This window comes from Neofelis nebulosa, chromosome 3 (genome assembly GCF_028018385.1).
Source record: "Neofelis nebulosa isolate mNeoNeb1 chromosome 3, mNeoNeb1.pri, whole genome shotgun sequence".
In the NCBI taxonomy this organism is placed as follows: domain Eukaryota; kingdom Metazoa; phylum Chordata; class Mammalia; order Carnivora; family Felidae; genus Neofelis; species Neofelis nebulosa.
Genome location: NC_080784.1, coordinates 58,598,560 through 58,623,054, shown reverse-complemented (window position 1 = coordinate 58,623,054; position 24,495 = coordinate 58,598,560).

Genomic DNA, 24,495 nt, shown 5'->3' with positions numbered 1-24,495 from the left:
ACAAATGAAAAGATGCTCAATAATAGGGAAATGCAAATCAAAACCACAATGAGCTATCACTTCACACCTGTCAGAATGGCTAAAATTAACAACACAAGGAACAACAGGTGTTGGCAAGGATGTGGAGATACAGGAACTCTCATACACTGCTGGTGGGAATGGAAACTCGTGACGTCACTGTGGAAAACAGCATGGAGTTTCCTCAAAACTTTAAAAATATAAACACCATATGATCCAATAATTTCACAACTGGATATTTACATAGGAGAAACAAAAACACTAATTTTAAAGATACGGGCACCCCTATGTTTACTGCAGCATTATTTACAGTAGCCAAGACATGGAAGTCCGTCAATAGATGAATGAATAAGGAAATGTGGCATATATACACAATGGAATATTACAAAGCAATAGAAAAAGGATGAGATTGTGCCATTTGAGACAACATGGATGAACCTGGAGGGAGTGTTCTGCTAAGTGAAATATGTCAGACTATAGAAGACAAACACCATATGATTCTACTCATAAATGGAATCTGAAAAAATAAACGAAAAGAATCAGAATTATAAATTCAGAGAACAAACTAATGGTTGCCAGAGGGGAAGGGATTGGGAGTTAGGTAAAATGAGCGAAGGGGAGAAGGATATACAGGTCTCCAGTTCTGTAATGAGTAAGTCAAGAGAATAAAATGCAGAGCTGAAGAAATATAGTCAGTGATATTATAATAGCAATGTAATCAGACAGATGGTAGCTATACTTGTGGTCAACATAACATAATGTATAAACTTGTCAAATCACCAAAACTGAAACTAATGTAAAATTGTGGGTCAACTATACTCAACAACTAATCATAATAATAATAACTGAATTACATCTATGTGACCTCATTTCCTTTCCTTGACAAATTTTGCAATTGGTAGACATCTACATGGATATTACATATATATTTGTAACCAATTTCTGTATATCTTAGTGAAGCAAGTGAACTTCCATAAGTTCATGTACGTGATTTCTATATATGTTATAATAGTAAGGAGTTCTTGAGGTTGTTGTGAGGATCAAGAGATCTTGAATGTAAATGTAAAATCTATATGTGAGGCCCACAATAAATAATAAATATTAATATTTTATTATTACCATAAAAAATTGTTAGGATAAAGGTCTATAGTGTTCATAGTATTGGACTGTGCAATTTGAAAGGAAATGGCATATAGTGACCAATACTGAGATAGTGACCTTGTTGCTAGAACTGATTTCTCGAGATTTAAACACAAAGAATAAAACAGTGGGTAACTTACAAATCATTAAGGCCAGACTCTTGAACCTCTAATTTAAACTTCATTGCAGTGATAAAAACATAAATTTGGGAAGTTCCGGAAGATGGCGGCGTAGGAGGACGCTGGGCTCACCGCGCGTCCTGCTGATCACTTAGATTCCACCTACACCTGCCTAAAGAACCCAGAAAACCGCCAGAGGATTAGCAGAACGGAGTCTCCGGAGCCAAGCGCAGACGAGAGGCCCACGGAAGAGGGTAGGAAGGGCGGCGAGGCGGTGCGCGCTCCACGGACTGGCGGGAGGGAGCCGGGGCGGAGGGGCGGCTCGCCGGCCAAGCAGAGCCCCCCAGTTGGGCTGGCAAAAGCGGAGGGGCCGGACGGACTGTGTTCCGACAGCAAGCGCGACTTAGCGTCTGGGAGGTCATAAGTTAACAGCTCTGCTCAGAAAGCGGGAAGGCTGGAGGACAAAGGGAGGGAGAGCTGCTGAGCCCCCGGACGGCAGAGCTCAGCTTGGCGGGGAACAAAGGCGCTCGCCAGTGCCATCTCCCCCGCCCATCCCCCAGCCAAAATCCCAAAGAGAACCAGTTCCTGCCAGGGAACTTGCTCGCTCCGCGCAAACACCCAACTCTGTGCTTCTGCGGAGCCAAACCTCCGGCAGTGGATCTGACTCCCTCCCGCTGCCACAGGGCCCCTCCTGAAGTGGATCACCTAAGGAGAAGCGAGCTAAGCCTGCCCCTCCCGCCCCGTGCACCTTGCCTACCCACCCCAGCTAATACGCCAGCTCCCCAGCACCACAAGCCTGGCAGTGTGCAAGTAGACCAGACGGGCCACACCACCCCACAGTGAATCCCGCCCCTAGGAGAGGGGAAGAGAAGGCACACACCAGTCTGACTGTGGCCCCAGCGGTGGGCTGGGGGCAGACATCAGGTCGGACTGCGGCCCCGCCCACCAACTCCAGTTATACACCACAGCACGGGGGAAGTGCCCTGCAGGTCCTCACCGCTCCAGGGACTATCCAAAATGACCAAACGGAAGAATTCCCCTCAGAAGAATCTCCAGGAAATAACAACAGCTAATGAACTGATCAAAAAGGATTTAAATAATATAACAGAAAGTGAATTTAGAATAATAGTCATAAAATTAATCGCTGGGCTTGAAAACAGTATACAGGACAGCAGAGAATCTCTTGCTACAGAGATCAAGGGACTAAGGAACAGTCACGAGGAGCTGAAAAACGCTTTAAACGAAATGCAAAACAAAATGGAAACCACGACGGCTCGGATTGAAGAGGCAGAGGAGAGAATAGGTGAACTAGAAGATAAAGTTATGGAGAAAGAGGAAGCTGAAAGAAAGAGAGATAAAAAAATCCAGGAGTATGAGGGGAAAATTAGAGAACTAAGTGATACACTAAAAAGAAATAATATACGCATAATTGGTATCCCAGAGGAGGAAGAGAGAGGGAAAGGTGCTGAAGGGGTACTTGAAGAAATTATAGCTGAGAACTTCCCTGAACTGGGGAAGGAAAAAGGCATTGAAATCCAAGAGGCACAGAGAACTCCCTTCAGACGTAACTTGAATCGATCTTCTGCACGACATATCATAGTGAAACTGGCAAAATACAAGGATAAAGAGAAAATTCTGAAAGCAGCAAGGGATAAACGTGCCCTCACATATAAAGGGAGACCTATAAGACTCGTGACTGATCTCTCCTTTGAAACTTGGCAGGCCAGAAAGGCTTGGCACGATATCTTCAGTGTGCTAAACAGAAAAAATATGCAGCCGAGAATCCTTTATCCAGCAAGTCTGTCATTTAGAATAGAAGGAGAGATAAAGGTCTTCCCAAACAAACAAAAACTGAAGGAATTTGTCACCACGAAACCAGCCCTACAAGAGATCCTAAGGGGGATCCTGTGAGACAAAGTACCAGAGTCATCACTACAAGCATAAAACATACAGACATCACAATGACTCTAAACCTGTATCTTTCTATAATAACACTGAATGTAAATGGATTGAATGTGCCAACCAAAAGACATAGGGTATCAGAATGGATAAAAAAACAAGACCCATCTATTTGCTGTCTACAAGAGACTCATTTTAGATCTGAGGACACCTTTAGATTGAGAGTGAGGGGATGGAGAACTATTTATCATGCTACTGGAAGCCAAAAGAAAGCTGGAGTAGCCATACTTATATCAGACAAACTAGACTTTAAATTAAAGGCTGTAACAAGAGATGAAGAAGGGCATTATATAATAATTACAGGGTCTATCCATCAGGAAGAGCTAACAATTATAAATGTCTATGCACCAAATACCGGAGCCCCCAGATATATAAAACAGTTACTCATAAACATAAGCAACCTTATTGATAAGAATGTGGTCATTGCAGGGGACTTTAACACACCACTTACAGAAATGGATAGATCATCTAGACACACAGTCAATAAAGAAACAAGGGCCCTGAATGATACATTGGATCAGATGGACTTGACAGATATATTTAGAACTCTGCATCCCAAAGCAACAGAATATACTTTCTTCTCGAGTGCACATGGAACATTCTCCAAGATAGATCATATACTGGGTCACAAAACAGCCCTTCATAAGTTTACAAGAATTGAAATTATACCATGCATACTTTCAGACCACAATGCTATGAAGCTTGAAATCAACCACAGGAAAAAGTCTGGAAAACCTCCAAAAGCATGGAGGTTAAAGAACACCCTACTAAAGAATGAATGGGTCAACCAGGCAATTAGAGAAGAAATTAAAAAATATATGGAAACAAACGAAAATGAAAATACAACAATCCAAACGCTTTGGGACGCAGCGAAGGCAGTCCTGAGAGGAAAATACATTGCAATCCAGGCCTATCTCAAGAAACAAGAAAAATCCCAAATACAAAATCTAACAGCACACCTAAAGGAAATAGAAGCAGAACAGCAAAGGCAGCCTAAACCCAGCAGAAGAAGAGAAATCATAAAGATCAGAGCAGAAATAAACAATATAGAATCTAAAAAAACTGTAGAGCAGATCAACGAAACCAAGAGTTGGTTTTTTGAAAAAATAAACAAAATTGACAAACCTCTAGCCAGGCTTCTCAAAAAGAAAAGGGAGATGACCCAAATAGATAAAATCATGAATGAAAATGGAATGATTACAACCAATCCCTCAGAGATACAAACAATTATCAGGGAATACTATGAAAAATTATATGCCAACAAATTGGACAACCTTGAAGAAATGGACAAATTCCTAAACACCCACACTCTTCCAAAACTCAATCAGGAGGAAATAGAAAGCTTGAACAGACCCATAACCAGCGAAGAAATTGAATCGGTTATCAAAAATCTCCCAACAAATAAGAGTCCAGGACCAGATGGCTTCCCAGGGGAGTTCTACCAGACGTTTAAAGCAGAGATAATACCTATCCTTCTCAAGCTATTCCAAGAAATAGAAAGGGAAGGAAAACTTCCAGACTCATTCTATGAAGCCAGTATTACTTTGATTCCTAAACCAGACAGAGACCCAGTAAAAAAAGAGAACTACAGACCAATATCTCTGATGAATATGGATGCAAAAATTCTCAATAAGATACTAGCAAATCGAATTCAACAGCATATAAAAAGAATTATTCACCATGATCAAGTGGGATTCATTCCTGGGATGCAGGGCTGGTTCAACATTCGCAAATCGATCAACGTGATACATCACATTAACAAAAAAAAAGAGAAGAACCATATGATCCTGTCAATCGATGCAGAAAAGGCCTTTGACAAAATCCAGCACCCTTTCTTAATAAAAACCCTGGAGAAAGTCGGGATAGAAGGAACATACTTAAAGATCATAAAAGCCATTTATGAAAAGCCCACAGCTAACATCATCCTCAATGGGGAAAAACTGAGAGCTTTTTCCCTGAGATCAGGAACACGACAGGGATGCCCACTCTCACCGCTGTTGTTTAATATAGTGCTGGAAGTTCTAGCATCAGCAATCAGACAACAAAAGGAAATCAAAGGCATCAAAATTGGCAAAGATGAAGTCAAGCTTTCGCTTTTTGCAGATGACATGATATTATACATGGAAAATCCGATAGACTCCACCAAAAGTCTGCTAGAACTGATACATGAATTCAGCAAAGTTGCAGGATACAAAATCAATGTACAGAAATCAGTTGCATTCTTATACACTAACAATGAAGCAACAGAAAGACAAATAAAGAAACTGATCCCATTCACAATTGCACCAAGAAGCATAAAATACCTAGGAATAAATCTAACCAAAGATGTAAAAGATCTGTATGCTGAAAACTATAGAAAGCTTATGCAGGTAATTGAAGAAGATATAAAGAAATGGAAAGACATTCCCTGCTCATGGATTGGAAGAATAAATATTGTCAAAATGTCAATACTACCCAAAGCTATCTACACATTCAATGCAATCCCAATCAAAATTGCACCAGCATTCTTCTCGAAACTAGAACAAGCAATCCTAAAATTCATATGGAACCACAAAAGGCCCCGAATAGCCAAAGTAATTTTGAAGAAGAAGACCAAAGCAGGAGGCATCACAATCCCAGACTTTAGCCTCTACTACAAAGCTGTCATCATCAAGACAGCATGGTATTGGCATAAAAACAGACACATAGACCAATGGAATCGAATAGAAACCCCAGAACTAGACCCACAAACGTATGGCCAACTCATTTTTGACAAAGCAGGAAAGAACATCCAATGGAAAAAAGACAGTCTCTTTAACAAATGGTGCTGGGAGAACTGGACAGCAACATGCAGAAGGTTGAAACTAGACCACTTTCTCACACCATTCACAAAAATAAACTCAAAATGGATAAAGGACCTGAATGTGAGACAGGAAACCATCAAAACCTTAGAGGAGAAAGCAGGAAAAGACCTCTCTGACCTCAGCCGTAGCAATCTCTTACTCGGCACATCCCCAAAGGCAAGGGAATTAAAAGCAAAAGTGAATTACTGGGACCTTATGAAGATAAAAAGCTTCTGCACAGCAAAGGAAACAACCAACAAAACTAAAAGGCAACCAACGGAATGGGAAAAGATATTTGCAAATGACACATCGGACAAAGGGCTAGTATCCAAAATCTATAAAGAGCTCATCAAACTCCACACCCGAAAAACAAATAACCCAGTGAAGAAATGGGCAGAAAACATGAATAGACACTTCTCTAAAGAAGACATCCGGATGGCCAACAGGCACATGAAAAGATGTTCAACGTCGCTCCTCATCAGGGAAATACAAATCAAAACCACACTCAGATACCACCTCACGCCAGTCAGAGTGGCCAAAATGAAGAAATCAGGAGACTATAGATGCTGGAGAGGATGTGGAGAGACGGGAACCCTCTTGCACTGTTGGTGGGAATGCAAATTGGTGCAGCCGCTCTGGAAAGCAGTGTGGAGGTTCCTCAGAAAATTAAAAATAGACATACCCTATGACCCAGCAATAGCACTGCTAGGAATTTATCCAAGGGATACAGGAGTACTGATGCATAGGGGCACTTGTACCCCAATGTTTATAGCAGCACTCTCAACAATAGCCAAATTATGGAAAGAGCCTAAATGTCCATCAACTGATGAATGGATAAAGAAATTGTGGTTTATATACACAATGGAATACTACGTGGCAATGAGAAAAAATGAAATATGGCGTTTTGTAGCAGCATGGATGGAACTGGAGAGTGTGATGCTAAGTGAAATAAGCCATACAGAGAAAGACAGATAGCATATGGTTTCACTCTTATGTGGATCCTGAGAAACGTAACAGAAACCCATGGGGGAGGGGAAGGGAAAAAAAAAAAAAAAGAGGTTAGAGTGGGAGAGAGCCAAAGCATAAGAGACTGTTAAAAACTGAGAACAAACTGAGGGTTGATGGGGGGTGGGAGGGAGGGCAGGGTGGGTGATGGGTATTGAGGAGGGCACCTTTTGGGATGAGCACTGGGTGTTGTATGGAAACCAATTTGACAGTAAATTTCATATATTAAAAAATAAAAAATAAAAAAAAAAAAAAAAAAAAAAAAAAAAAAAAACATAAATTTGGAACCAAACCACCTGAATTAAAAAAAAAAAAACAACTCTGATTCTCATTAGCATTTTAAAGTTTCAGAAAATTTTTAATGTTGTGAGCCTCATATTTCTTATCTATAAAATGAGAATAATAATAGTTCACTTAAGGCATACAAAGCATTTAAAATAGTTCCTTGCACTTAGAGCTCAACAAATGTTTGTGATTATCTTTAGTTCATCACCTTTGAAATTATATGCCATAATTTCCATTTTAGAGTCAATAGTTATAGGGATAATGAAAATCCATGGAATTTGTGAAACAGCAATATTGAGAGAGCATTAGGTGACTCCTAACTTTAATGTGGACAATAGCATCCATAGTTCAAGTTCAGATAATTCCAGGTCACTTCATTAACCATAAACTATCAAACTGGGCTTTTAAAACAATCTCTGAACGAAGACTGACCCCAAAATATGGATGGTACAAAGATAACCAGAATCCATGTGGCACCAACTGTAGAGATTGTTACAAATTTTGGGAATGAATTCATTGGTATCAATGTAAAAATGGAAAATTTCCATTGTATTTTAAGGATACAAGTTGCCAAAAATTCTGCTTTGTTTTATATATGTTTTTCTTGTAGTTATAAAAGTATATGTTATTGGGGCGCCTGGGTGGCTCAGTCGGTTGGGCGGCCGACTTCGGCTCAGGTTATGATCTCGCGGTCCGTGAGTTTGAGCCCCGCGTCGGGCTCTGTGCTGACAGCTCAGAGCCTGGAGCCTGTTTCAGATTCTGTGTCTCCCTCTCTCTGACCCTCCCCCATTCATGCTCTGTCTCTCTGTCTCAAAAATAAATAAACGCTAAAAAAAAAAAAAAGTATATGTTATTTAGTAAAGATACATTAGCATTTTCTTTGTTGGCTGCCTTTCTCATTTGTTAGTTTTTATTTTTTAATTTTTAATTTTACTTCTCATTTTTATAACAAAATAAACTTATATTATCCCACTTTATTAAAATTTTATTTTTTTAATGAATGCAAAAGCAAGCAAACGAATAGAGGTACTGGCTAAATTTACACCTTTAAATATTCAATGGGTTCAGTGTAATTTTCATTGTAAAGGAAACTGGAGAATTTTGTTCTATTTCCATCTTGTCATAATTAACCATATGAACTCTATCCTCATAATAAAGTCTCAGTGTTCTCATTGGATAAACAAGCAGGGTGAAATAAAGGATTTTTGCTACTATTTGCTCAGAAAGGAGGATTGTGAGGGCTGTTCCATCTGAAGACAGTGGGTTCCGGTGCTTTGGCCTAGCAACTTCCCCTACCTCTGTCTCTATCTAGGGTCACCTGACACTCTGGGCTAGATGACTTGTCACATTGCTTCCTGTTTACTAAACTTGCAAATCCCCTAAGATAAAGATTGCCTAAATCCCAATTACTACAGGAGAACAAAAACCACTTGTGTAATTGTAATGCTGCTGCTGCTGCTGCTGATAAAGTTCTAATGGATGTTTTAGAGAACATGACAATGAATCAGAATCTTTCATTGAGCAAATCACATCTCAAACATCAACCCAAACAAAACAAACACAAACGTTGAAAACAAGGAAGTATTTTTAAGCAGTAACTTAGGTAACTTATGAAGTCTCAAAACACTAGACACCATTTGCATTAGTAACAGCTTTAAACAAGAAAAGAGACTTATCAGAGAATGTCTTTAAAAGAATAATTTCCATACCTTCTGGGGGATAATAAATCTGTCCTGGAACTTTCCCTCCAACATTTTATTCTGAATATTTTCAAACATAGAGGAAAGTTTTGAAATTTTTTACAATGAAGACTTTATATTCCCATCAACCAGATTCTACCATTACATTTTATTATGCTTGCTCATCAAATACCTACTTATTATCGAATACTCTATCCATCCATTACTCCATCTTATTTTCTGTTGCATTTCAAATCTCAGATATCAGTATATTTCCCCTGAATATTTTGTCCTGCATGTCATTCATAGTTTAATATTTGTTTATAGTTTTCATATAAAATTTACATACAATAAAATGAACAAATACTGGTTATTTACTAAGCTTTGACAAATGCACACACACGTGTGTTAAAACTTAAAATGGACAAACAAGGAGATTGAGTTTTAGATGGTTAATGCTTAGCAAAAACAGTAATACTAATAATAGAGTTTAAGAAGCAAGATTTCAAGGTTGAAATTTTATCAGGAAAATACCTCTGAGAGATTTTTCTGCATCTCTGAAGTTACGAAAATAACTAAATGTGACCTGAAAGGGAGGCAGCTGGGAAAGTAGAATGACGTACATATTTATATTGACAAGATAACCAAAATGGCAGCAGTACTGAGGATGGCCACTGAAATCTGTAAATTTTACAAATAAAAGAATAATATTTTTCAACTTGCAAAATAACTCTGGGAGAGAAATTCTCCAAATAATAGAACAATAATTCCTGAACCTCAGAAATACAATTCAAAGTAGTTCAACATTTTCAGAAATAGTAACTAACAATGATATGTATCTTAGGAGGGGGAAAAAAAACTCTGGATTCCCTAAACATTATTATATGGCTTGAAGCAACTTAGAGAAATTCTCCCCGGAAATAAAGGTCCATGTGTTTATTAGGTATGTTTTATATCCCCCAGTTATTGCAGGCCACTTTTGAGAATGCTTTTTAAGACTTTAATTTTTAGAGCAGTTTTAGGTTTGGAACAAAATTGAGGGGATGGTAAAGAGATTTCCCATATACTCCCTGCTTGCCCCATTCATAGACCCTCCCATTATTAATATTCCCCATCAGTGTGGTACACTAGTTAACAGTTGAATGACTTACACTGACAAATCATAATTGCCCAGAGTTCATAATTTACCTTAGGGTTAACTCTTGGTGTTATACATTCTATAGATTTAACAAATGTATAATGACATGTATCCATGATTATAGTATCATACAGTGCATTTTCCTTTCACTACTCAAAAATCCTCTGTGCTCTCCCTATCTGCTCCTTCCCCTTGGCAATCACTGAACTTTTTATTGTCCCCATTGGTTTGCCTTTTCCAGAATACCATATAGTTGAAATCATATAACATGTAGCCTTTTCATATTGGCTTCTTTCACTTGGCAAGATGTTTTTAAGATTCCTCCATGTCTTTTCAGGACCTGATAGCTCTTTATTTTTAATGTTGAATAATATTCCATTGTCTGGGTATACCACAGATTTTGTATCCATTCAACTACTCAGGGACATCTTGATTGCTTCCAAGTTTTGGCAATTATGAATAAAGCTGCTATAACCACCTGTGTGCAGGTTTTTGTGTGGACATAAATTTTGAACTCCTTTGGTTAAACACCCTGGAGTGCAATTGCTGATTATATGAGGAAAGTATGTTTAATTTTATAAGAAACCATCAAACTGTACCATTAGCATTCCTACCGTCATGTATGAGAGAGAGTTCCTGATGCCAACATCTGATATTGTGAATGTTCAGATTTTGGCCATTTGAATAGGTATTTAGTGGTATACCATTGTTTCAGTTTACATTTCCCTGATCTTTATGACATATGATGTGAAATTTTTCATCTGGTTATTTGTCATTTGTATGTCTTTATTGATCTGTTAAGGGATTTGGACTATATTTTAACTGGATTGTCTTTCTAACTGTTGAGTTTTAAAAGTTCTTTGCATATTTCAATAAGGGTCCTTTATTTGTCCTCTACAAATTTTTCTTCCCAGTCTATGAATTGTTTTCTCATTCTCTTTTCATTATCTTTTGCAGAGCAGAATTTTTTAATTTAAATGAAGTCTAGTTTATCTATCATTTCCTTAATTGACTGTGTTTGGTGTTGTAACTAAAAGATCATTGCTGTACTCAAGGTCATCAATGTTTTATCTTATGTTTGTCTTCTAGGAATTTTATAGTTTTGCATTTTTATTTAGGTCTATGATATACTTTGAGTAAACTTTTGCAAAGAGTATAAGATTTGTGTCTACAGTCATTTTCGAGCATGTGGATGTCTACTTGTTCTAGCATAATTTGCTGTAAAAACTCTCTTTGGAGGTTCCTGGGTGGCTCAGTTAGTTAAGTGTCTTCGTTTTGGGCTCACGTCATGATCTCATGGTTCGTGGGTTCAAGTCCTGCATAGAGCTCCATGCTGACAATGAGGGGTCTGCCTGAGATTCTCTCTGCTTCTCTTTCTGCCCTTCCCCAACTATCCGTCTGTCTGTCTCTCTCAAAATAAAAAAATAAACTTAAAAAGAAAAAGAAAAAAAAACTCTCTATGCTGTATTGGTTCCATTATGTTGTCAAAGGTCAGTTGACTATATTTATGTGGATTGACAATTATTTTCGAACGACGAGTCATCATTTTCCAGTCTCCAAAAATTGTTTCCCCGCTGTTTATTCAACATAGACTCTTTATTTGACATTTTTTCTGCCTTCATCAACTATTTCCTTGTTCTTCTCCAGCCTCTACCTACCACCCAGTTCCACAGACTCTGCCATATGTTTTGGATGTTTGCTATATTCCTTATTCTAGCCACCAAGTTTTTATTAGTTATATATTTCTCCTTAATAAATTACACTAAACTCAGCGGCCTTAAACAATCTTTTACTTAATTAGAATTCTGAAGGTTTAAACTTTGGACCACGTGCAGCCAAGATGCTTCCTCTTTTCCACATGGTGTTAGCTGGGCTCTTCATGTGTTTGGGCTTCCACTGGAATAGTGAGTCGGTTAGAAGTACTAGTACTTTTATCCATATGCTCTCATTTCTCCCAGGAGCCTGACCTCACTTTCTTACCCGGTCAGAAGATTTTCCAGAAATAAGTGAGCAAGACCTACAGCACAAAGGATGTTCAGGTCTCTGCTTGTCATATATGTAAATATCCCAATGCCCCAAAAAAGAGTCATGATCAGACCCAGAGTCACTGTGGAAAGGAACAACACAAAGGTTTGGATACCGGAGGTGTTATTTACTGGTGGCTATTACCATAACAACACACCACAAAAAGCATTCAGAAATGGCAGAGGCCAAAGACAGCACTTAAAAGAGCCAAGACCATTATGATTACTTTAATAGGCTATAGATGTAAATTTTCACTGGAGTTTCTAGGGTAAGTCAAAATTCGTAATTCTTTATAATTTACTTCCAAAGAAACTTTGCCATCCCACAATCATCATGAGGTTTCACAGTGTTGATGACAGTTTGCTCAGAAGCTTTAGTGACCCAAGAAGTAGCAGGTATTCTACCTTCCTTGGTAAGAAATACGAATACCAGAAAGTGGGAAATTAAGGTCAGAAACATCGAAGAGGTTGCCATCTCAGTGAATTTTCTGGAGGTCCAAGGTCAGGCTATTACTTCAGAAGTGAAAGGTGAGGTTCTGCATCTTGCACTGACTACCACTAAGAAATAGTCACATAAACTGCTGAGCATTTTTAGATTTTGATGCAACGTTTACCATTTTGGTTGTGTTGCTCCTCTTTATCTAATGAAGAACCTGTCAGGCTGTCCGCTCAGGTGTTTCCCAGGAGAAAAGAATGCTGGCTTTCTCATACTGCAGGGGAAGCTGAACTGCCACTTGAACTTCAGTTTCATGTCTCAGTAGATACGATGGAGTTCAGACTATCAGTGGAACATTTGTAAGTATAATAGTGCCTGTGATATGCCCCCATGGAAGAAACATCATTCAGTGTTTTGTTGCAAAGCAATGTTCCTTTCGGCAAAAAATTATTCAAGCTTTGAGAAACAGTCCTTGTTGAGTCCCATAAGCAAGCAAGAAAGACCTGACCATGGGACATCAAGTGATGATTGAGCCGACTATCCCCAAACCATCTCAAGATATTATCTTATGTCTCAAGTCACACAGCTATGTGCATGAAGCAGAATTCTATCATTAAGTGAAAGTGATATATTTAAGAACAGGCTCCACAGCATGTCCTAACAGCAGTGTAACAGTACAAGACAGATTCGTTGGCCACTCATATCTGTTACTGCTTATAGTCTCAAATGGTGTTTTACATGGTTGTTGTCCAAAAAGAAAATGATCATGTCTGATTTATAGATAGTTATGCAGTATATCCTACTACTTGTCAGAAGTGGACTATCATAACATAACATTTCCACCTAGGAGAAGCCCTGAAGAACAGTAGGGAAGGAAAATCACCCTGGCAGGGAGAACCTCAGCTAACCCAGCAAGTTATTTACTTTGCCTAGAATGGTGTATAGACGAGGTATATTTATAGTTTCTCATGAACACTTATAAGTCCGGTTGCAAAATGGTGAGGAGCTTGAAGAAACAAGATTTGCAGTGTGGTCACAAAAGCCCTTAAATGGAGTTAAGAAAAAAGCCTTCTCAGAATGCATCCAGACTCTGGCAATATTTCTAAGTCTTCTGGGTGCACAAAAGGGCTCTCCCTTTAGAGAAAACTCCCCCCAAAATTATAGAATAGGCAACTTATGCCATGGATTTACATCAGCCAGTTTTTTTTTTTAATTTTTTTTTTTAACGTTTATTCATTTTTTGAGACAGAGAGAGACAGCATGAACGGGGGAGAGTCAGAGAGAGGGAGACACAGAATCTGAAACAGGCTCCAGGCTCTGAGCTGTCAGCACAGAGCCCGACGCGGGGCTCGAGCTCACGGACCGCGAGATCATGACCTGGGCCGAAGTCGGCCGCTTAACCGACTGAGCCACCCAGGCGCCCCAACATCAGCCAGTTTTTGAAACCATAGCAGCGTCGGCTCAAAGAGCTCATGAATAGAATGGCCATGGTGGCAGAGATGGAGGTTATGTATGAACTCAACAACATGGATTCCTCTTCATCAAACCTATTCCTGCTTGGTGCTTAATTTTCCACCAAAGCAGACAAATGCTGGGTCCCTTATATGGCACCACACCCTGGAATGTACCAACCTGGCATATCTAGTTGGCATGTTGAACAAATGAATTATTTTAATTACTAAAACAAACATTTTTTCTTGATATAGACACTCTGATATTTTTGACTTGGCATCCTAGCTAAAGAGTTTACTTGTTAACTCAGTAGTGCTAGCAGATACTCCATCATTCTTCTCCAGTTCTTCCAAACATTTCATAATTATGAACTGTCTCACATAAAATCCTTTCCGTTTAAAATACCTAGGGTGGATTGTTCCCATCATTATAGCATAATTGAGATATCTAAATTTTTAATTAAAGAACTTTTACAATATAAATGCACCATTTTCTCATTTTAATTACTCCTTCAAATAAATACTGAATTTTTAGTCGCTTTTTATTCTCTTCACTAAACAGATCCTAAGCGTACTTAAGTTGGGTTAGTCTGTGAAAGTTGTTACCACCAAAACCAATGAAACTACAACCTACTTTGGAAAAGTTGTTTCCAGTCAATGATGACATCTCTTTCCTCAAAATTCTACTACTTTTGGCTTATTAGTTGTCTCGACATGTTATCAAATACATCTTTCCATTTTATATAATATTTAATGGATTTTCCACATTGCTCTAGCACAACAAAATTCAAGGAAATTACAAATTCTTTTTTTTGTTGTTGTTTTGATTTTTTTTCAGACACAAATGGAAGCACAGCAATAAGTCCTTAATATTCAGTGAATACTTATGGAATGTTTTAATTAATTAATTTTGAAAGTGCATTTTGAGCCATCAAACTCATGTTATATATCTTAGGTTATAGCATGAAATCTATCCTACTAGATACGATTAGAGTAAAAATTGTATACGTACAAACACAAACACATATACCCACATATTTTTCATTTAATAAAAGTTAAAACTCCAGGGCACCTGGGTGGCTGAGTCAGTTAAGCATCCGATTTTGCTCAGGTCATGATCTCTCGTTTCGTGGGTTTGAGCCCCGCTTCAGGCTCTGTGCTGACATCTCAGAGCCTGGAGACTGTTTCAGATCTGTGTCTCCCTCTCTCTTTACCCCTCCCTTGCTCACACTCTCTCTCTCTCAAAAATAAGTAAACATTAAAAAAATTCAAAAAATTTAAAATTCCAATATATATGAGTTAAATAATGTAGTTTTCAAACACTTGGGCAAATTATTTGTGGTAGAAATATATAGATTTATGTACATTCACATATGTATATCTATAATTTACATTAACTATAGTAAGAAAGATAAAGATTAAAAATGCATAATAATTCAGATACCCAACAGTAAAAATTACATTTTCGATTCTTGAAAAAATCAGCACATGTACTGGATATTAGTTCATACTAAGTAATTTATTTTTTTAATTTTGAAGTGATAAAAATACACTTTCTTTGGTATGGTTATATTAAAGAAGAATCACATCTTGGTGAGAGACACATATTATATTATTTAAGTGTAAAATAAGTTGTTTTCTTGAACTTGCTTTAACATCCTCAAGCAATAAGGAATCAATACAGTATTAGTTCAATTGCAGCAATTATTGTGGCTCAAGATGGATTCAAAGAAGTACATTACCTGTTTTCTGTAGTTGTGTATATGCTTGAATATTTATGTCATACAAAGTTTTAAAAGTCACTCCTACACAAATTATAACAGTTTAGCATGAGAACATAAGAAACAGTCATAAAACAACAACAAACCTGAGTGTTTTTGATTTTACAAATGCTTATTTGATTTACAATTCAATAATATAGCTTTATTATATAAAAGTTATAAAAATAACAAGTCTATCTGTTTTTAATATATGTTAAGGAGAAGAAAACAAGTGAACACAGGCTGAGAAGACAGGCATTATTCAGTTAACAAGGTCTTCTTTTTTATGTTGGAACAATAAGATATTTGTGCCGAATTGCAATGTTTTTCTTTTTTTTAATTTTTTTAAATGTTTTATTTATTGTTGAGAGAAAGAGAGAGAGAGACAGTGTGAGCAGGGGAGGGGCAGAAAGAGAGGGAGACACAGAATCCAAAGACAGGCTCCAGGCTCTGAGCTGTCAGCACAGAGCCTGACAAGGGGCTTGAACTCACAAACTGTGAGATCATGACCTGAGCCTAAGTTGGATGTTTAACCAGCTGAGCCACCCAGGTGCCCCTGAATTGCAATGTTTTTCTATTTGCTCACTGAAGTTAAACCTTAAAAGCCCAATTCGGTTATTTCCCTTGAACTTGAATTTTCATGTACCAGCATATTAATAAGCACATTTATAAACTGTTACATTTCAATCATTTATTACTAAAAAATGACCTTGTGGCCTTTCAATATCCTTTTATTTCACCAGTTAAAGTAATATTTACATATATAAACACCATATATATGTTGTATATATATATTAAGAATGTGTATTTTTTCTCACATTTATGTTTCCTTCATATTTACCCTGCAAAACAGGTATAAGCGCAATTTGATTATTATGTTTACCTCAGTTTATATGCAAGTCTTATCCTGAAACTTTTGCTTTGTCCTCAAAGATTTAGGTATAATATTTGGCAGATATGCATAAGTTTTCTAGATATGATAAAAGGAACTTAACAGTTTTTCTTGGATTTTTCTAACATTATCTCTAATATATTATGTGTGTGTGTGCTGTATTTTAAAAAAGCTTACAATTGAAGATAGAAAATTTGAAAAATAAAATCAAGCCTTTTGAAATTAAAAACAAAATGCCACACTGGTAGTTCTTTTTGTTAAAATTCCATGTGTGTTACCATAGTTTGGGAATGGGACAAGGTTAGCAATAACTTGCTTTTTCCTAGCAACAAACTTTTAATAAGAACAAATTTTGGTTTTCTTACTTCTTCCTTACATAAACTGTAAATAACTAGGATCATTTCCGTAACAGAGAAAGGAAATAAACATGAATTATATATCACATCAAAAAGATTTACATGCCTTTCAACATTCTGTTAATTTTATAGTCAAGATGCAATCTTTCAATAATTCAGATGTCATTAGAGAAAAAGGAAAACTTTTCCTGGAAAAACATCAAAGTAGTGTAAATTTCAGCCATTGAAAATGTAATACTAGAGGAAAAGTAACAAAGTTTTATTAAGTACTTAAAATTAAACTTGTAAAAATATTAAGACAGAGAATTATGACATATATTGTCATATGTGAATATCTTGTCATATAATGTCTTATGTTTATAGAATGTCTTTAAAACTCAATTCTGCCTTAAGAAAAAATAAAATTGGGGTGCCTGGGTGGCTCAACTGATTGAGCATCCAACTTTGACTCAGGTCATGATCCTCTGGTCTGTGATTTTGAGTGCCATCGGACTCGTTGCTATCAGCACAACGCTCACTTTGGATCCTCTGTCCCCCTCTCTGCCCCTCTCCTGCTCTCTCTCTCTCTCTCTCTCTCTCTCTCTCAAAAATAAATAAACATTAAAAAAAAAAGAAAAAAGAAAATTAATCCAGTTCTGAGAAAATTTTCTTATATTTGGAGAACTTGTATTAATTGGTCAGTTTATTAAGCTTAAAATGATTTAACAGTCATATGCTGATTCATTTTAAAATTCAACCTACTTTTTATTTTTCCTTTGATTGGTTCCATGATGTTCTTTTAAATGAGCTCCTTTTCCATCCTCCTTATTTCTGTTATAGGTAACATCACTGTAATGCCACCCAGGTGGAAAACTAAATCACTGTAATCCCTCCAGCTTCCTTCACTCCCAGCCAGCATTCACTCAGCCACCAGGCTTGTTCTTTCGTCCTTCAACATAATTCTTAAATATTCCTGTTCTTTTAACTTCCATGGCTAGTAATTTTGTTTATTCTCTTAACAAGAGAGGAGCTGGCTGAATATACTCAAATCTAGATTGTTAAAGTCTTTAACAATTCCATTTATATTTTATCCTCCCCTACCAACTCTCAAACCGTTTTGCCTATTGTCTTTGTCAGAATTTTTTTTCAGTGCCTATGCCGGTTTCCAAAGTCTTTCACACCATGACTACTTGACTTGCTCCTCTTTCCAGCCATCTTTGTATACATACGTTTGAATGAACATCCAAACAGCACTGCATACCTGATCTCGAATATCACTCAATAATCAGTGTAGCTGCAGCAACTGAATAATTCCTTTCTCACCAACCGGCAGCAATTTTGTTTTGTTTTTATGTTCTATCTCAAGGGTTGTTGTTATCTGGTTCAAATGCACTCTGTACTTTACTGTGCAACTGGGCATGTCTTTTTTTTTTCTCTTCTACCAATGACTCCTTAAATACATCTAAGACTTCTTCATTCTCTTTCTAGTATAAGTAGCTTTTCTTTAAAGTATGTTATGAAGCCAAACTATATTCAATCAATTTTTGTTTCTGAATATTTAGACAGTCCTTAATCTGAAAAGTTAAGTGAATTAAATAGTCTTTTAATAGTCATTTATAGTCATTTATCTTATTATAAATAGTCATTTAATAGTCATTTATCTTATTATAAAAGGACTATATTATCTTATTATATATTATCTATATCTTATTATATATATCTTATTATAAAAGGACTATATTTTAATAGTCATTTAATAGTCATTTATCTTATTATAAAAGGAAAAACTTGGGTTTACTCCCTGACTAGCATTCAATAGAGTAAAATGTACATGTACACCTGCATAATGCTGGATTTTCATTATCATAGCATATTCCGGGAAATTAATATTTATTTTTCTGGTATCACTGTGATATTTGAGTCAATGCAATTATCATTTCCATAGAAATAGTACATTATCCTGAATTCAGTTTTATATATATTTTTCCTTTAGTACCCTCTAATACACTAACATTCATCAATCATGCTCTCCATAATCTATTTCATTGTATAATGCTCTCACTAGTATAAAATACTTGAAATTAGAAAAAATTATTTTGCTTTTTTTGTTTGTTTTACATTTTAATTCTCATGTAGAATACTGAGCATATGAAAGATGCCTCATATATATTTGTCAGATGAATGAATGCATGTGTGAATAAATACTAATCTAGTAAAATTCTCCTCTGAGAAGAGTAGATATTATTTATGGACCATGTGACTGCATTTTGAGATTGCAAAAACCAGAAAGCCAAGCTATATTACATATTAGTATAAGCAGTGTTTAATAATATCTCTCATCATGCATAATTTTGTTTGCTCATTTTTATTTTCTAGATCAAGGAAATATACATACATAACTTAGAAAATTCTAGATTGAGAAACATTTTATTCCCCAAATCTTTCCACCTTTAATGTATTTTTCCAGAGCCAACTACTTTATGGTTTACTTAGTGTAGTTATTCTATTCTTTATCCCCATATCTGTGAATAACGTACCTTCACTTCTATATGTTAATTTTTGCACTTTTGATCTAATCTATTATCTATTATTTTCTACTTTGATAGGTGAGATTTACCTCATTTACACAACTCTGTATCTCTCTTCTTTTTTCCCCAAATAATTACATTACTCTCAGTTGTTTCATCAACCACCACTAAAATTTCAAGCCACATATTTATATTTCTGTTTCTTATTCCATCTGTTATTGACTAAGATAAAGCATATTCCTATGGTTTTCTAAATCATCAATCTTACTGTTTATTCTCGCAAATCCCCTATCTAACCTTAAAGACTTTTTTTTTTTTTTTTTTTTTTTAATTTACTTTTGGGACAGAGAGAGACAGAGCATGAACGGGGGAGGGGCAGAGAGAGGGAGACACAGAATCGGAAACAGGCTCCAGGCTCCGAGCCATCAGCCCAGAGCCTGACGCGGGGCTCGAACTCACAGACCGCGAGATCGTGACCTGGCTGAAGTCGGACGCTTAACCGACTGCGCCACCCAGGCGCCCCTAACCTTAAAGACTTTTGAAGTTTTGTCCTTATGTTTCAAACTGTGAAGGTTGTTCTTTAGTCCTTTCATCTAGGTGGCATTGAATACTTCTATCTATCCCCTTGTGGATCCACAGTTCTGGACTCTCATGTGTAATCCTTGGTTTACACAATTTTTTTTAAATGCTCTTAAATTACCCCCCAAAAAGTAGTATATAGAAGATAAACTTTGTCTTGTTACACTTCTGAAGATGTTTTTATTCTGTTTTTACACTTGACTATTGAAATGTAATACTAGTCTCGAAATAAATTTCTATATGAACTGTGAATACCTTGCTCTATTTTCTAGTATTAGAGGTTACTGATGAGATATTGATGTCTGTCTTATTCTCATTATTCTGCAGTGTATCCATTTTTTCCTCTGAATACTTTGAGAATGTTCTTTAACTTAGTATGACATTTTACAATAATTTTTACTACAGTTGGAGTTGTTGGAGCCTAAATATAATAATTTAACATAATTAAGGGCTACAAGTATGCTTGGTTTCAAAATACCAAGGTTTGATATACAGTGGATATATTAATTTTAGTGCAAATTGAGACATTTCAGAGAGTACAAAGAACTCTTAATAATTATGCAAGATAACTAGGTCAACCAGGACAGTCCTAAGCAAAGCAAAATATATGTTTACCCTAATTACAAGAACTATGAATGTTATCTATTCATATTTGAAGATGTCTTGTTAAAAAAAATGAATAAATAAGCATAATTTAAGATTAAAGATGCTTTTTATGTGAAAAAAAATTCTCTCTTTTCTCTTTATGCCTGTTCTAGGGTCCTTTAGTTAGGTGCTTGATACCTCAGATTGTTTCTTATCATCTATTTCATTATTTTTTTAAATCTTTGTGGGGTTTTTTGGGGGGTCATAATTTAGTGGGAAACAAGGAACAATTGATAGGTTTGACCAGGGTAGTGATATTATTAGTGGTATATTTAGGAAATATTACTTTTTGTAATAACGATGTAAGATAGATTGGAGGAGGTAACCAGTAGGCAGGGATACCATTATATAATTTAAGCAAACATGGTAAGATTTGAATTCAGGTGGTAGTCATGCGGATGAAGAGAAAATTAGAATGGGAGGTCTTGGGATGCATCAAGAAACAAGTTTCAAGAGGCTGTTTAACATTGTTATGGAAAGTATATTCACCTTGCAATCAGAGTTTAAATGTTTGTAATTTCAAGATCTAGCTTCATATTTTCATAGAAATGGAATGAAAATATTCAGAGAAATTTGCAGTTCTCTGTGTGTTCCTCTCCAGGTTAGTTTCCTTCTTTTTTTCCCCAATGAAAAGTGCTGCCAATCATTTTATTTTGATCATTTTAGTGAATTTATTATTTTCATGACCACTTGACTATATATGAAAAGCACACATAACTAGTCTGTGCATTTTTTATTTAGGTAAATAATACATACATTCATTATTCTGTATGTTATTTTTAGTATTCAATTTTATCTTTTTGGAGAACCATCCATATTAAGATCTGAAGATTTACTTTCACTGTTTTTTTAACCGTTGCATATCATTGTCTATTGCTCTATAATGTTTATATAGTTCCTTATTAATGTGCATTTATGTTGTTTCCAGATATCCAATTTATAAACAATGCTTCACCAAATTTTCCTTTACTCAGAACAGAGGCACTCAGTCCCTGATCTCCCAGGAGTGCAGGTGGTTAACCATTTTCACCCAGAGTCCTTCTCTGAGACTTCCCATGTTGTGAAGAAAGCTTTCTCATTCAAGGATATCTCCCATTCCAATGACTGGTGAATGTGGGACTAAACTCATTTGCAGACAACATTAGAGAGCTACCTCAATTCAAGATTATAGTTCAATTTATCCCTCTGCAGAATCGCATTCATTTTTTCCCTACTGATATTGATCCTGAGATCACTCCCCAATAAGTGTTGCACACAAATCTCCCTCTCAGAGTGCTTCTCAGGAGACATACACTGCAACATTTAGCACCAGAAGTGTTTTAAGAAAGCAGACTATTAAATAGGATTTGGGAGCTGTATTATCCACCAGCTGCCTGGTAATAAAAACCCTATCATTCTTGGTCATTAGAGAAAACATAGTCTGTACCATGTGCATTCAGTGCAGCAATTGTTAAAAAAATTTTTTTGGAAGTGAACCACTGGTAGAAGAGAATGTCCTGATGCAGGCAGTATATCAGACATTTGAGAAATACTGCAGAAACAATAATTATAAAGACTATAGAGTCCAGTGAACTTTACTGGGGTATTAATGATTAACTAGGGAGGAAAAGACCATGACAGGCCATGAAAGGAAGAGAATGATCAATCATTGATTTATTGCAAAAAGTGAAAACCATCCTTGATAGCAAGAAGAGAATAGTATCTCCTGCTCTCAGAGGTCAGAAAAAAGCTTCAGATCAGGGCCAGCACTTTATTGTAAGTGTAATGTTGCTCCAGAGAAAGTTGAACTCTCGAGACTAACAGTTATGCTATACCAAAGTGAGGATCATGAATGGGAAAGGTTGGAATTATTTGGCATGAGATAGGGAAATCTGGGTCATTGCATTAAAAAAAAAAATCTAGGCTTCTTCCCTTTTAAAAGGGATTCCAGCTTCCTTGAAGATAATGCAGATACCTCTGCCTTTCAAGGGAAGAATATTTCCCTACAATCTTTTTATAGCCTTCCTCTTATCTACCAGACCAACAACAAGGGCCAATTTACAACATAAAACAGCCAGGTAAACTCTGGGTTTGCTAAGAGAAAAAAGGATATACACTGACAGATCTGTGTGATGTTGCCAAAATGTCCCAGTAGGAGCCAAGAGAAAACATATGGGACTAAAGAGGCAGAACATAAAATTTGGCAAAGATTTTATCAATATGAAAACCTTCTCCCATGATAGAGAAAGCAACATCCTAGCAAGAAACTCAAGGAAACTGTAACAAACTATAACAAACTGTTAGGGTGGCTCTTAGCAGCTTGGGGAAAAGTTACAGCCCACAGTATATAGGGTAGTAAAGCCAAATCTACCATGAGAGATGTTGAAAGAAGAAATAGAAAGACTCAAAGAAGTAGTTGTGATGAAGTAGGTATACTATATAAGGCCAGAAAATCCACCAGATGAATATAATGATAAGTGGTCTTAGAAGACACTTCACTTTATTAAAGAAATAAAGAATATACTGATGATATGGACACTGAAAAGATCAGAGGTAGATGCTCTCTATAGGCTGCCATTAATAGTATGATATGCTGTTACAGAACTGAGCTTTTGCGGCACCTGGGTAGCTTAGTCAGATGAGTGTCTGACTTTGCCCTAGGTCATGATCTCATTGTTTCTGGGTTTGAGCACCACACTGAGTTCTCTGCTGTCAGCACAAGGCCTGCTTGGGATCCTCTGTACCCCTCATTCTGCTCCTCCCTTGCTGTCTCTCTCTCATTCTCTTTCTCAAAAATAAAAAAAAAAAAACATTAAAAAAATAAAAAAAAAATAACTGAGCTCCCTGGTAACAGTAGGATTGACAAAATCTTGAAAAATAAAGGGAAGGTGCTTCACCATCAGAAATAAAAGGTGGGCAGGATTTTTATAATGAGCGAGGAAGGCTTAGTTTCAATCACAGTATCATTACCTATAAAGACAAAAGGAGATAATAAAACAGCATTCCCAAGGGCAAAATAGATAAATAGTTGGCTAGAATATGATTCAAAATAAATTTTTAAAATGAATAATCAGGATCCCATGGACAACCATTCCAAATAAAAACTTATCTTTTGTCAATTTCTGGATCTGAGCTAGTTTTCAGACCTGGAACCTATTGAGCATAGGAAAATCCTGGTACCAAGATGCAAGGATCATGCAACACCAAGGCAAGAACATTTGATAGTGAGTTCTGAATCCTTTCCAAAGAGATATATTGCCTTTGAAAATTTTTTTAACGTTTATTTATTTTTAAAAGACAGAGAGAGACAGAGTGTGAGCGGGGGAGGGGCAGAGAGAGAGGGAGACGTAGGCTCCAGGGTCTGAGCTGTTAGCACAGAGCTGGACGCAAGGCTCAAACTCACAAACTGCAAGATCATGACTTGAGCCAAAGTCTGACACTTAGCACTTAACCAACTGAGCCACCCAGACACCCTGCCTTTTAATTTAGCACTCATATCCTAGGAAAGAGGAATACCCAGAATCCACATTAACATTGATGCTGGAGGATCCACAGTATCTTATGGATTTCTGTTGAGTGGGTGTACATGAGAACTAGATAATAAATGGAGTCTGTGATCAAGTTTGTTTCACAGTATATTCAATAGGTCTAAAGAGTCCCTGGTGATATTTTCTGATTGTCAAATGCACAATTGAAATGGA